Source organism: Nicotiana sylvestris, chromosome 3 (assembly GCF_000393655.2).
Source record: "Nicotiana sylvestris chromosome 3, ASM39365v2, whole genome shotgun sequence".
NCBI lineage: Eukaryota > Viridiplantae > Streptophyta > Magnoliopsida > Solanales > Solanaceae > Nicotiana > Nicotiana sylvestris.
In genome coordinates, this window is record NC_091059.1 from 211279863 (window position 1) to 211296114 (window position 16252).

At 37.1% G+C, this 16252-nt stretch overlaps 1 long non-coding RNA gene across 1 annotated transcript; it reads left to right on the forward strand.

Moving 5' to 3' along the window:
- Positions 1-1700: 1700 nt before the first annotated feature.
- Positions 1701-2685, forward strand: LOC138886965 (uncharacterized). The gene is made up of 2 exons (XR_011405941.1): positions 1701-1934; positions 2101-2685. It is a non-coding gene; the product is annotated as an uncharacterized lncRNA (long non-coding RNA).
- The last annotated feature ends 13567 nt before the right edge of the window (positions 2686-16252 follow it).

Sequence of the window (16252 nt, forward strand, 5' to 3'; positions counted from 1 at the left end):
AATTTTCTCTTGCCATTTTATGCATTGCCGTTTCTAAATTACAGTGTTGACATTTAGCTATATAGACGGTACGAAAATAAAATGTTTTTTGAAATCCATGTTGCATTAAATAAGTAGATACAATAAAAAAAAAAATGCATAGTAAGGGGAAAATAAACACTCTCTCCGTTAACTTTTACTTGTCCACTTTGAACTTTTCACGTCTCTTAAAAAATAATAATGAAGTGCATAATTTACCATAATACCCATATTAATTGATACATATTTTTAATGGATTTGAGAAAATGATTTGAAATAAGTAATTCCAGCTCTCTACCTCCACAAAGTAGGGGTAAGGTATGCATATACACTATTCTCCTTAGACATCACTATGTGGGATTATATTGGGTATGTTGTTGTTGTATTTGAAATGAGTAATTAATACAGTGGTATAATAGGAAAAGAGAAAGTGTTTTTTTTTATTTGCTTAAAGTGACAAGTAAAAGTGAAAATCTATTTTTAGAATACTAGACAAGTAAAAATGAAGAGGGGTGACCAAAGGACACCCGGAAGAGGAAACCAGTAAAGTTGAAAGTGAAATTACCATATGTTGAAACAAAATGCAAGAAGCATGAAAATATGAGGACTAAATTTTATATAAGAAAAATAGCTGCCAAAATTTTAAAGATCTATCATCCATTAATCAAAGTTAGTTGTAGCGTTTGAGGGTGTAAGTAAAGTAGGAGCACCTACTTATAACTAGCCACTCCCTATTAATTCCGTATGGCTCCTGAATTATTAAATTACTTAGCAAATCTCCAATTAAACAATAATTTGTGGACCACTCCGATTCCTGCTACTATAGCAACAACAACCCTGTTTAATCTCACTTAGTGAGGTTTGGGAAGGGTAGTGTGTACGCAGACCTTACTCCTACCCTGGGGTAGAGAGGCTATTTCCAAATAGACATCGGCATCCTTCTCTCCAAGAACTTCCCACCTTGCTCTTGGGGAGACTCGAACTCAGAACCTCTTGATTAGAAGTGAAGGTTGTTTTTACGATGAGAGCAACCCCTCTTGTCTATGATTCCTGCTACTATAGGTTTGATACAAAAGTCCCCTTACTAATCTGAGCTAAGCTAGGCTATTAAACTGTTTCAACGTGAAAAAAAGGTATATAAAAATATTTAATGCTCTATCACGTGTTCCTTGGCAAAAATAATTCTAGCTGTATATTGTAATGTTGAGATTTGAATTATATTAGGCTCCTATTCACTAATGGTCAGCTATCTCTATAGTGAACCATTATAGTTTAGAGCCTAATAACTATAATTTGCTTAATTACCATTCATAATTATTGTTCAGTTATTACTAAATTGTATCATGTATTTATTCGCTCAATAAATACAAGAAATGTAAAAATACAAAAAAATAAAATATTCTTGTTGAGATTCACAATCAAGACCTTAGCTAGCTAAGTAGGCGCTCTAGCTAGGGGCGGATTTAAGGGGCGCAAGGGTGTTCACCCGAACACCCTTCGCCGAAAAATTACACTGTATATATAAGGTAAAATTTGTTTTTTATCTCTATATATTAAGTTTTGAACAGCCTTAACACAATCCAAAAGTGTAGTTTAGTGGTCAGTGGGTTCAAAATCTACATAAGGTCATGGGTTCAATTCCCACCGGTATAAATAATTGATGTATTGCATTATTTTCCCTTATTAAAACAAGAAGAAGAAGGTGCAGCAGCAGCTACTGAGATGGAAAAGATTCTGTATTGGGTTCCTTCTATGATCATATGGACCATATCTTTCATGTTAGCTTTTCTTTACGTAAAATTTTTACGGGAAAAAAAAAAGTTTAACTAGTACTCAAAATAAGATAACTTCAAACAAAATGCTTCTTTCTCCTTTTCCTCCGATCCTCCTCCTTCTTAGTTGCTGCAAAAATGAAGGTAATGGTAGATTTATACGGTATTTGTGATGAGCAGGTCTTAAAGGTGTTTTTGTTGGTTGCTATTTTCTTACTTGTTGTATAAATGAAACAGTAATTAATTTGAGTCCACTAAATTCACAGTGTTTCCTTAAGGAATTTAATCCTCTCTGTTGGCCCAAGAACAGGTGAAGTTTTGAAGAATGACAAATGAACTCAATCATGGACCAGGTCCATCTTGTGAAGCACTGTCATGATCAACCTACACATGTGAGATGCACGTGAAGGAGATAAGTCCTACTGATCAAGCAGCAATATCTCCTGATCTGATCGAAAAGGTTGCATATTGGATAAGGGGAGAAAGTCTCTTTATATGAAAAGAACACAATCCGGATAAAGAGAGTGTTAGAGTTTGCCATCTTCAAGGACTCAACTACGATAGAAGATCAGAAATTGAGTCCCAATCAAACTTTGACTTCTAACCTATTAAAAGACAGTGATTGTTCTTTTTTACAGGTATTGCACAAATGCAGAAGTTAAACTAAATTGAGAGCAAAAGAGCAAGGCGATTTTGCAAGCAATTTGTGTGAGATTTGAGTGTGCACTCCTGAAGCTACTTGAACGAGATAGAAGAACCAGTTCCATTGTGTTTTTTTCTTATTCTAGTTCAATTGTAGTAGGTGGTTTAAAGTTGTACCTTTCAGCTTTCATAAAAACAATTGTATTAGGTACTTTGAGTGTTCAAATTATAAGCTAACTTGAAGTTGTCGCAACAGTTGAGGTTGTGTGCCACAACGGGATTAAAGTTAATCCTTAGGTTTACAAAGTATTTTGTAAATGCTGTTTTGGCTCAATGATTTTAGTGGGAGTTTGGAAAAAATCCTACTGAGTAGTAGGTGGTGGTTTTTTCACCTTTTGAGTCAGGTGTTTTCCACGTAAAAATCTCTGTATTTTTTATTTTATGTACTCTTTATTCCGCAAACAGTAGTAGTTAGAACACCTAGAAGAACCAGGTTCTTCTAGAGCGAAAATTGGGTACCACACAAATCACCCCCCCTCTTGTGTGGTATTGACGTTTAGAACATCAATTGGTATTAGAGTGGGTTATCCTTGAAGAGGCTAACACCTTAGGAAAAGATCAACATGAGTGCACCACCTGGAAATTGGGAAGGGCAATCCACTGCTAGGCTTCCACTTTTCAATGGTCAGTACTATTCGTGGTGGAAGAACAGGAGGAGAGATCACATCATAGGAGAAGACTATGAACTCTGGGACATAGTCACTGATGGTCCTCTAGCAATTACTAAAAAGAATGCTGAAGGAGTGGATGTACCAAAGACAAGAGCTGACTGCACTGCTGAAGACCTGAAGAAGTGGAAGAAGAATGTCAAGGCCAAGAAATGGCTTGTGTGTGGACTAGGTCCAGATGAGTACAATAGAATTCAAAGTTGTACCACTGCTAAGAAAATATGGGACACTTTGCAAGTGGCTCATGAAGGAACACCTCAAGTGAAGAGGTCCAGAGGAACACTGTTGTATTCTCAGTATGAGAATTCCACCATGAAGGAAGGAGAAACCATCCAAGAGATGTATACAAGGTTCACCATACTGACAAATGAACTTAAGTCTCTTGGAAGGATTATTCTTGAAGAAGACAAAGTTGAGAAAATTTTGACAAGGGTTCTGCCAGTCTCTTGGGAAAGCAAAATCACTGCTATTCAGGAATCAAAGAACATTGTTACCCTTAAGCTGGATGAACTAATTGGTAACATTACTGCCTATGAACTGAGAAGGTAAATCATGAAAATGGATGCACCAAAGAAAGAAAGAAGTCTGGCTCTCAGAATTGCTGAAGGTTCAGATCTGGAGGATGATGAAATGGCTATGATCACAAGAGATTCAAAAAGTACCTAATGAGAGGAAAGGGTTATTCAAGAGGTACAACCTTCAACAAACCAAGGGCTCCTGAGAAATTGACCAATGAGGGTTGCTACAAGTGTGGTAAGACTGATCACGTGATCAAGAATTGCCCTCAATAGGAAATTAAGTGGAAGAAGGAAAGAGCTGAACGAAGGAACAGGAAGAATGAACAGGTTCAACCAAAAAGGAACAAAGGATCAACAAAGGCTATGGTTGCTGCCTAGGGAGAAACATCATATGAGGACTCAGAAGATGAAGCTGGAGATGATCAAGCACTTATGGCCATCGGAGAATCAGATGATGAACAAGAGGTAAGTATTCTTCATCTCAAAGACAAGATTAAATTCTTGTCTAAAGAAAGGTTGTCTGAGCTGCTGTTAGACTTCATTAATGAGTCTGAGATAATTAACAATGAGAAGTAAGAGCTGTCTAGGGAATGTATGATCCTAAAAGCCAAGTGCAAAAATCTAGAGTCTAGGGCTAATGAGAGTGAAAGTGAAAATACTGAGTTGAAGAACCAGGTTCTTGAACTTGACACTAGTGTCCTAGAACTTAGGTCTGAGAACTTAAAACTGAAACTAGGAACAGGAAAGAAGAAAGTTGATCACAGACATATCAGCCTAAAAGAAAACTTAGGAAAAATAAAGGATGAGTTGTACAGGAAAGATGAGCAGATAAGAGTATTAAAAGAATATCTAGGGAAGGTAAAACATGAACTAGACAGAACTTGCAAATGGAACAAGGCTTCTGATGCACTCTCCTGGCTACAAGAACATCACAGTAGCAACAAAGAAGACTTGGTTATGGGACTCAAGCACCTAAGTGGGATCCTAAAAGCAAGTACATCACTCTTCCTGAGAACAAAATGTGCAAACACTGTGGCAAGACTAGCCATTACAAAAATGAATGTAATGCAAAAGAAAAGGCCAGTCAAAAGAACAAAACTTTTGTTCAAGAAAAAAATAGGTTGTCTGGGTGGGCTAGAAGGAATCTGATTTATCCCTTTGCCCATAGAAAGGGACCCAAACTAGTTTAGGTTCCTAAGACTAACCCCTGATTTCTTTTTGCAGGTCCAAGTGAAGGGAAGCAGCCAAATATGGTACATGGATAGTGGCTGCTCAAAACATATGACTGGAAGCAAGAACCAGTTCTTTTCACTTGAGGACTTAAGGGGAGGCAATGTCTCCTTTGGAAATGGGAAGAAAGGTGAGCTCATTGGGGTTGGAAAGGTAGGTAAGACAGACTCTCACTCCATTAAGAATGTCTACTTGATAGATGGCTTGAAATACAGCCTGATCAGTGTGTCACAACTATGTGACAGAGCTAACCTTGTAGAATTCACCTCTACAAAATGCTTTGTGATTAACCTTACCACTGACAAGATTGTTTTGCAGGGAAAAAGAGTTAACAATATTTACATTGTAGATTTGTCTACTCTCTCAGAAAATGAAATAACCTGCCTAAGTGTGCTAGATAATGATCCCTTCCTGTGGCACAAAAGACTTGGTCATGCCAGTCTGAATCAGCCAAACAAATTTATTTCTAAGGACTTGGTGATAGGTTTACCCAACATCACGTTCAAAGAAGATAAAGTTTGTAAAGCTTGTACAATGGGGAAGCAGGTAAGATCATCTTTCAAAAGCAAGAAAATGGTAAGCACAACCAAGTCGTTGAAACTGGTTCATATGGATCTATGTAGTCCAATGAGAACCATAAGTAGAGGAGGAAATAAATATGTATTGGTACTTGTTGATGATTATTCTAGATTTACTTGGGTACTATTTCTAACATCTAAAGATGAAGCATTTGATATGTTCACTGCCTTTGTTAGAAAAACTCAGAAATAATTAGGAAATCAACTTGCATCAATCAGGTCAGATCATGGAACTGAATTTGAAAATGCTAAGTTTGCAGAATTTTGTGATGAAAATGGTATAGTTCATAACTTCTCTGCCCCTAGGACCCCTCAACAAAATGGAGTAGTTGAAAGAAAGAACATGACTCTTGAAGACATGGCTAGGACTATGCTTCTTTCTAGTAAACTGCCTCATAGCTTCTGGGCAGAGGCTGTAAACATTGCATGTTACATTATCAATAGATGCATGACTAGACCCCTTTGTAGATAAGACTCCCTATGAGTTACTTAAAGAGAGAAAACCAAATATATCCCATCTTAGGGCATTTGGATGCAAGTGCTTTGTGCACAATAATGGAAAATACTCCCTAGGTAAGTTTGATCCCATAAGTGATGAGGGAGTATTCTTGGAATATTCTTCACATAGAAAAGCATATAAAGTGTTCAATAAAAGAACTTTGTGTGTAGAAAAAAGTGTACATGTAGTATTTGATGAAACTAACATTCTTTCTGAGAGACATGAACATGAAGATGAAGCCATTGGATTGGTAAAGGATTTGACTGAAGCCTCAGCACAAGTCAAAGTGGCACCAAAAGAAGGAACAGGTGATAGAACATGTTCTTCCATCCAGGGCAACCTGACAGGGGGAACTGATCAAAGAGGAATTGAAATAAATCCCCTAAAAGAACCTGTTCATGACCCTGTTCCTCAGCAACAGAACATGGGAGAAACATCTAGCAGAAACCAGTTAGTTGTGAAACCTCACAGTATCAAAGTTTTCATCCTATTGAGAACATTATCACTGATCCAACATCTGGAGTCAGAACTAGATCACAATTAAAGAATCTGTGTGCTTTTGATGCCTTTTTATCTCTTATTGAACCTAAAAATGTTGTTGAGGCTTTGCAGGATGCAGATTGGGTGAATGCAATGCAAGATGAACTCAATCAGTTCGAGAGAAGTCAAGCTTGACATCTAGTTCCAAGACCCAAGGACAGATCAGTTATTGGTACAAAATGGGTCTTCAGAAACAAACTTGATGAAGATGGAATAGTTACAAGAAACAAGGCAAGACTGGTGGTCCAAGGTTACAGCCAAGAGGAGGGCATAGATTATGATGAGACTTTTGCTCCAGTTGCAAAACTAGAGGCAATCAGACTCCTCATAGCCTTTGCAGCACACATGGAATTCACTCTCCATCAGATGGATGTCAAAAGTGACTTCCTGAATGGCTACCTGAAAGAAGAAGTGTTTGTAAAACAACCTCTAGGGTTTGAGAGCAAAGAATGTCCTGAGCATGTGTACAAGTTAGACAAGGCTCTCTATGGACTCAAGCAGGCCCCAAGAGCATGGTATGAACGACTGTCCAAATTCCCACTGGAGCATGGTTACAAAAGAGGTAAAATTGACAGTACCTTATTCTTAAGGGAAAAAGGTAAGGATCTCTTTATGGTACAAATATAAGTTGATGACATAATCTTTGGGGCCACCACTGATAAGCTAAGTAGGACTTTGCAAAATTAATGGGGAGTGAGTTTGAAATGAGTATGATGGGTAAGCTTAACTTCTTCTTAGGCTTGTAAATCAAACAAAGTCCTAATGGAACCATGATCCATCAGCAGAAGTATGCAAAAGAGCTTATCAAAAAGTTTAAAATGGAAGAATCAAAATAAATGGACACACTCATTGCAACTGCCACTAAATTAGACATTGCTAAACCTGGTTCATCAGTTGATCAAAAGTTGTCTAGGGGTATGATTGGTTCACTCTTGTATCTTACTGCCAGCAGACCTGACATTGTTTTCAGTGTAGGATTTTGTGCTCGTTTTCAGGCAAATCCAAAAGAGTCTCACTTGACTGTTGTCAAGAGGATACTAAGATATCTGAAAGGAACCACTGATCTGTGTCTTTGGTACCCCAAAGGTAGTAATTTCAATCTAATAGGATATATTGATGCTGATTATGCAGGTTTCCTAGTGGATAGGAAGATCACCTCAGGTATGGCTCACTTTCTTGATTCATGTCTTGTATCCTGAGACACTAAAAAGCAAAATTCAGTGGCCTTATACACTATTGAGGCTGAATATGTTGTTGCTGCATCTTGTTGTGCTCAATTGTTATGGATCAAACAGCAGCTGGTAGATTTTGGCATTGAAGTTGGTTGCATTCCTATATTTTGTGATACACTAGTGCTATAAGTATGACAAAGAACCATGTTCATCATAAGAGGACTAAGCACATAGATGTTAGACACCACTTCTTAAGAGATAACTATGAGAAAGGATTGATCTCCATAGAATTATGTGCTAGTGATAAGCAAATTGCTGACATCTTCACTAAAGCACTGAGTAGAGAAAACTTTGAAAGGAACAGGTTGGAATTAGGGATTATTAAGATCATCTAATAGGTCCAGCTCAGAATGCACAATGAAAAAAATATTTTTTTTGGCTAGGAATTCTGAACCTGTGTAAATATCTAGATTAATTCTTACTTAGCTTCATACTTTAATTAGTATACTCCTGTGACATGTGTATATATGACTCACTGATCTCTTACAACATTTTCTCTATTATGGCATTTGAATCATGTTCAAGAGAGTTCTATATGAAGAGCCTGGTTCATCAGTATGGGTTCATTTGAAAGCTCAGGTATGTTTTCTATACTCTGCACAATTAGAAAGATTAATAATTCAATCATGAGCAGAAGTCCTATACTTGTCAAATTCCTAGAAAATTCTATTTGTTGAGCATTGAACCAGTTTCGTCCATCTAGAACTCTAAACCGTGAATTTTGCCTAATATCTAGGGAAGCCAAATCTATCATTAAAATTCTGGAATTTCAGTTTGATTAGACTTCTATTTGACCCCTGAAAAAGTTGTTGTTACTTACTTAATGTCTAATTCGCTTTAAATACACACCACATCTCCAGTCTTCTTTATAATTCTAAAACCATCAAAAATTCCTCTTCAATTCTAATTGCCCTCTTTTCCAAAATTCCCAAATTCTCTCAAGAAACGAAGAATCATGTCTAACCCACAAGATCATCCTGGCATCCCTCCACCACTATCTCCCTCAAATTCATCCTCATCTACTCTACCAAGTGCATCTCCAAAACCTAGGTTTCGAAGGCAGAAAATGCTTGATCGAAAAACTATAGCATCTAGGGCTTTGAGGAAGGTTTTAAATGAAAGGTTGAAAGCTAGCCAAGTAAAATAAAGCCCAGCTCCAAAGTCTGATTCTAGCTCTGAGTCTGAATCCTTTCAATCCGCGACTGAGGGAGATGGACATGGGTCTTCTAGCTCTGAAAAGACTCAAGAATCTCCTTCTGAGGTAAGTTCTTCTGTGGTTGAAAACTTAGAAACTAGGTAGGGATGTTGAGTTGCCTGAGATGAGTAGGAGTGAAGGTAAAAAAAAGTCTGAAAAAGAAAAAAAAAAGAGGGTGCATGTGGTGAAGAGAGGGGAAAAGGGAAGGGAGCAGTTCTTGCTATATGTGGGGTTGCACAAGATAGGTTAGATGAGAGTGGCATAAAGTCAGAGGGAAGTGGTTTTGGGGAAGCAGCTAAGGGGTTGGTTCATCTAAGCAAACAAAGAGATGAACCTATTTCATCTACTGAAGAAACCTTGGCTGACATACTGAAAAAGGTTGGGGCAAGTTATGACCCAAAGAAACGCAAAGCTACTATACCAAAAGTCCCAAATGTTCCCAAGCCATCCAAGAAAAGAAAAGCCTCATCACCAACACCTACTACCTCTTCAGTGCCTAAGGGTAGAGCCACAAGAAGTAGGGTAAAACAGAGTGAAGCTGATCTACAAAAGGCTTTAGAAGAAAGCAAGAAAAGGAAAAAGGATAAAGGAAAGAGAAAGGTTGCAGAATCCTCAGAGGCTGTTGAGGAAGAAGAGATTGAACTGGTCCATCAAGAGAGGGTACAACAGTGGAGGTTCCTACACCCAAGCCTAAGAAACCCAAGACTTCCTCTAAGAAGTCCTCCTCTGTGCCTGTAGCTGTTGAACCCACACTAGCCAAGAGGACAAGATCTCCAGTGAAAGCTAAGCAAACCAAAGTTTCTGATGATTTCTGAAGAAGAAGAAGAAGAAGAAGAAGAAGAAGATGATGATTATGATGAATCTGATAAGGAACAGGATAAGCTTGCCATTTTTGGCAGAAGAAAAATCTTAAAAGGTAGATTGTTGAAGGACCTGGTGGAACCAGGGATGATGAGATTGGTAGACTCTTTGGCTGCTCAGGGATGGAAGGACATGGTCCTTTAGATGGAAGGTAGGCTAGCTAGAAATGAGTTGATTGAATTTATGGCAAATGCTGCTGTTAAGGATGGAGTTGTCAGTAGCCGGGTGAAGGGAGTTCAAGTGCAGTTTGATGCTGTGAAACTAGGAGAGATTCTGGACATACCCTCTGAAGGGTTTGATGACTATACTAGGCAAAAGTGGCCATGCCTAGACTCCCTCCCCACTGCCCTTGAAATCACCAAAAGGTTCTGTGATTTAGAGAATGTGAATGAAGCCAGAGTTGTGCAGAAAAGTGAGATGAGACCTCAGCACAAGGTGGTGTTTGAGTTTGTCAACAAGTGCTTATTGCCAAGACAGGAGAGAAGGCACACATCCAACTACATGGATCTGGTTGTTATGTAATGCCTGGAGAGAGGAAAGCAAATCAACTGGCCTGCCCTCATAGTCAAACTGCTAGACAGGGTCATAAATGGTTCCAAGGCTCATGCTACCCCATATGGCTTCATACTAACCCAGTTTTGGACATGCTCAATGTGCCTCTGAAGAAATGGGAAATGGTCTCGAGCAAAGAACACTTTGTCATCAAAACTCTTCTTACTTGTGATTATCCAGTCAATGTCATCCCAGTTGAACCTGGTTCATCCTTGAGGACACCTATAAACAGCAAGGTTAGGACTTTGGTTCAGGAATGTGCAGCTAAGGATGCTAAAATTGCTAGGCTCAAGGCTCGTGTGGTTGAAATGGAAGCTGAGAGGGATGGTCTCAGAATTGAGCTTGCAAAATAAAAGGAGAAGAATGATGGAATTCTTCAGAACATGCTGAATCTTCTCCAAACTCAACCCTCCAGTTCCTCCAAGCCTTAGGACTCCTAGTTTCTGTCTCCTGAACTAGTTCTAGTACCCCCAGTGACCCAGATTAGGGATTTTTTGTGTTTTTGCTCATGGTTTGGATGTTTTTTTTCTTTTTGTGGATTGTTAGTGGCAACATATCTCTCTCAATGATAACTACTGTTTTCTCTTGTTCAATGATTATTCTGACCTTGATAGTTTAAATATGTTTGATTGATTACTGATGATTGCACTTGCAGTTGCCCCAGTGGCCATGAGTACTTATTAAAATCTGGAATTCACACTATGTATGAAACTTTTCGATGATGCCAAAAGGGGGAAGAGATATTTTGCTTTACACATTATTCTGAAATAAGTGATATTTATAACCTGGTCCTCGATGAAAAGAAAATTTTCTAAAGTTTAGTGTTGATGGTTAAACTGAGTTCTTATAGGTTTTTTGATCAGTAAAAAGCACCGAGTTTGTCATCATCAAAAAGGGGGAATTTGTTGGCCCAAGAACATGTGAAGTTTTGAAGAATGACAAATGAACTCAAGCATAGACCAGGTCCATCTTGTGAAGTACTGTCATGATCAACCTACACATGTGAGATGCACGTGAAGGAGATAAGTCCTACTGATCAAGCAGCAATATATCTTGATCTGATCGAAAAGGTTGCATATTGGATAAGGGGAGAAAGTCTTCTTAGATGAAAAGAACACAATCCGAATAAAGAGAGTGTTAGAGTTTGACATCTTCAAGGACTCAACTACGATAGAAGATCAGAAATTGAGTCACAATCAAACTCTGACTTCTAACCTATTAAAAGACAGTGATTGTTCTTTTTTACAGGTATTGCACAAATGCAGAAGTTAAACTAAACTGAAAGCAAAAGAGCAAGACGATTTTGTAAGCAATTTATATGAGATTTGAGTGTGCACTCCCGAAGCTACTTGAACGAGAGAGAAGAACCAGTTCCATTGTGTTTTTTTCTTATTCTAGTTCAATTGTAGTAGGTGGTTTAAAGTTGTACCTTTCAGCTTTCATAAAAGTAATTGTATTAGGTATTTTGAGTGTTCAAGTTATACGTTAACTTGAAGTTGTCGCAACAGTTGAGGCTGTGTGCCACAACGAGATTAGAGTTAATTCTTAGGTTTACAAAGTATTTTTGTAAATGCTGTTTTGGCTCAGTGATTTTAGTGGAAGTTTGGGAAAATCCTACTGAGTAGTAGGTCGTGATTTTTTCACCTTTTGAGCTAGGTGTTTTTCACGTAAAAATCTCTGTGTTCTTTATTTTATGTACTCTTTATTCCGCGAACATTAGTAGTTAGAACACCTACAAGAACCAGGTTCTTCTAGAGCAAAAATTGGGTACCACACAAATCACCCCCCCTCCTTGTGTGGTATTGACGTTTAGAACATCACCCTCCTAGTACCCAAGGTTATGGATTATTTCCTCTTAGGATAGAACAAATTATACACTGGTGTAGCGGTACTTCAAACCCTAGTGTTTCAGCGAACACAAAGTTCGGCAGCAAATCACACTTACAGTTGCTTTGTTTGTAGTTTAAAATAATGCAGAACAAAGGAGGAGAACTCAGAAGTCGAATGGAAATTGTGAGAGAAAGGACAACAATTTATAGCCAACGTTGAGTTTTAACTGATGAGGAGATCAACAACAGTGAAGCTCTCAATTCCGTTTCTGCCCGAGCCTTCTCCTAACAGCTGCTTATGTTTATTTTTCGATGTCTTTGCTCTAACAGCTGCTGCACATATTTATAGTGCAGTCAACTATTAAGAGAATGACCAACCACCACTTATTTACTCATGGTGGAACATGCACTAGGCTGTTATGGAGCAAGCACTTGGCCATGGTGGGAGAAGCACTAGGCTGTTATGGAGCAAGCACTTGGCCATGGTGGGAGAAGCACTAGGCTGCCAATGGACAATGAAGCATGCACTTGGCTGAACTGGTGGGATTCTATCCACGGATTGGAAAACATCCGTTACAAAAACGGATAATATTACGTTAATATTTACTATTAACAAATAAATTTGATCCAAAAAATTAATCAATCAATCATTTGACCAAATCCGAAGCCGAAGCCGAAGCCAAAGCCAAAGCCGAGCCGAGCGAGCAACGACGACGGCATTGAGGCTTGCCTTCTTCTTAACTCTTTAAGAGCTACAAGAAGAGCAATTGTATATATACCCACCAAAAGCATTTTCCTCTTCCAATATAGGACAATGGCTCATTGTCAAGAGAGAGAAACTTAAATTTTACTCAAAAATTTCATTTTCCCTTCATTTTTCCTTCATTTTCCATTCACCCTCTTTTTAAGACTTTTTCATCTTAAAAAGAAACTCAACAGTTTTAATGGTAGTGAGTTGTTATGGGGCTGCTTTCGTTGCTACTGCTTATGGTTTGTTCTCCCTCTTCTTAGTTGCAAAATGAGTTTGTTAAATTTGTCGTTGTTTTGACAAATTAATTGGAGTTTATTCTTTATGATATTTGAAAGTTATGTATCAAATTTGAGCTCATTTAGAGTAGAGTTGGACATTGAATCGTTTGTTGGATTGTTGAAAATCGACAAACAAGATTATATTTCTGGGAAATTTACACTTCTAACTAATTAGTCTTAAGTCAATGTAAAAAGCTGTGTTTCAGATTAATTAGTCTAAACCGCATTTTATTCAAAAATTTGGTTGCACTTCACACTAATTAGTGTTAAGTACAATTTTAACACTTTGAAGGCTACGCTATATAACTTTAGACACGATTGTTTGAAGTTTCACTAGCCGGGGGGGGGGGGGGGGAGGGAGAACTTCAGTCGCAAATATTACTCGAAATTTGCTATCTTCGCGTCTGAAGTTTGCACTGTCACGAGGAGAATTTCATACACGAAAACTACCTAAAAATTTGTATTTTGGATGCGAATTTTTGGAACTTCAGACGCGATGTCTCAAGTATATTCCATAGTGAGTAAAGTTATAATAACTTTTTATGCAATACAAGTATAACCCGAAGACCGGATATATCTACACTTCCCCCTTTCTTTACGGCCTACCATAAGGGACATTGGCATTTGCACAAATTGGTCCTCTATTCTGACTCAATTAATTCAGTGATTTAATTCATTTGCAAAAAGAAATATTTGTCTAACTATTTTAAAAGTGAAATTTAGCTAATTTGACTAGGGACATAAATTAAAATCTGGCAATATTAAGATTCGCCAACCCTAAACTACCAACAACCCCCTACCGAAAAGAAAAAAAAAATTGCAAAAAAAAGGGCAAGTTAGCTACGTCCCTTTTACTTAGGGAGAAAATAGGGGACATTAGTCATTTAATTAGTAGATGTTTAAATGAAGCTAGTAGCTAACTACTCCCCAGGGTAACTATATTCTACTCCCTCCGTTCACTTGTCCGTAATAGATTTTGCACTCCCATTAAATTATATATATATTATAATAGTAGCACTTCAAAAAGTCATGAAAAATAATTTAAAAATGAATAGTCAATAATAAGGTAAAATAGAAAAAATATTTTTTATTCTTTTGATTTCTAAAATAAACAAATAAAAGTAAAAATATAATTTTAATGTAGTTAATAAATAAAAGTGAAGTATTTATAATTTTATAGTGCCATGTCACCGTTGCCGAAAATCATCTTTGGTGTGTAAACACTAAACACCTACTACCATTCCCGAGGAATATAAACTTATATGATAATTGATTACTTTGAGGAAAGTATAAAACAGAGACTACACTACATCCTTCATCCAATCATCCTATCCATTAAAATTACCTCAGTCCTCATGTTATTTTCATTTCAAAATTGGCATTTTTTTTCTTTGGCTTATTTGCTGAACTTTTTTCTCTTATATTCCCTTATTAATCATGGGAGGATTACATAGATTTACTATTTATGGTGATCATCAGGCCCCCCTTAATCAGTAGAACATGTAATACCTATATTCTAGTTGTATTTTGTTTTATTTTTTTCTCACTGTAAATTCATTGAAGCACCTTGAGCATGACTTCAACAATTAAAATATAAACATATACACAATTAATTTTATTTGTTTTACACAAATAACTAATTACTATATCTCACATATTCCTATCTAGTATTCCATCTCTTCTTAAAAAAAATTCTAAAGCCCATCTAAGCCCATAACCATTTTTGAGACCCCAAGACATTTAATATCACACTCGTTCCTTCCTTTCTCCTCGTTCTTGTCTCTTTTTTATTTCTTTTAATTGTTTTATTGAAAAAATTCCTTTTATTTTCTAAATTATGATTTTTCAACTTATTTTATAAATTTTATCCGTTGAATATGGGTTACAGATACATACCAAACGGTCCATTTGCATCTATACCCGTTTTTTGTGTCATGGTTTAACTTGTGTCCGCTTTCCAAAAAAAATTGCAAGCGTACTCGCTTTTTCGCATAACTTGAGCATACGGGGCTGAAGTAGCAAAGGCAATTACGCAAAACTTCAGCATTCTAGTAGTCGGGCCTGAAGTTCAGCTCTAGAGCTGAAGTTTTTGTTTTGTAACTGTCGAACTTCAGCTCTAAAGCTGAAGTTTTTGTTTGTAAGCTTCAGCTCTAGAGCTGAAGTTTTTGTGTTGTAACTGGGAAATTTCAGCTTTGGAGCTGAAGTTTTTGTGTTGTAACTGGGAAACTTCAGCTCTAGAGCTGAAGTTTTTGTATTGTAACTGGGAAACTTCAGCTCTAGAGCTGAAGTCTGAGGCAATCACTACAGTTTTTGGTGTTTCGCGGTTAATCAACTAGAAAGAAAAGAGAACTAAATAACTTCAGCTCTAGAGCTGAAGTTTTTGTTTTGTAACTGTCGAACTTCAGCTCTAGAGCTGAAGTTATTTAGTTCTCTTTTCTTTCTAGTGCTTGTGTGTTCCAGTTCTTTTCTTTCTTCTTTAGCTTCTGCTTTTTTGTCTTTCGTTTTGTAATTTTAAACTCCAGTTATTTCTTGCTTATTGAATTATTAATATTCTTGAATTCAAATTTTATTTTAAACAAGTTCCATTCTAAACCTACCTGATAAAGATAAAGAACTATCAATATAGAAGCGTATTCAGCATAAATTCTTATTATGAGTAGAACAACTTCAAAGGTATTATATTACAGAATACATATGTACATTTAAAGCAAACATAAATTGTTTCAATGTGTGCTGAGCACTAAAAATAAATACGTACTACATAAAAGGTAAATGTTAGAAGGAGGAGGGGAAAGGGAGCTGAAGTTATTTAATAAATGGGTACAAGTTAAAAGTTTTTTAAAAAATGGGTATAGGTTAAATTGGGGCGACCAAGTAGGGCGCCCCGTGCAATTTTTACATACCAAACGAGGCCAATTCAGTGTCGATCAAACACAACAAACAAGGGGCTCGTTATCTTATGGGATCTTTACATAAATAACTAGCTATATTTACTGTTTATTTTTTCTAGCCATATACCTAGCTTTTAC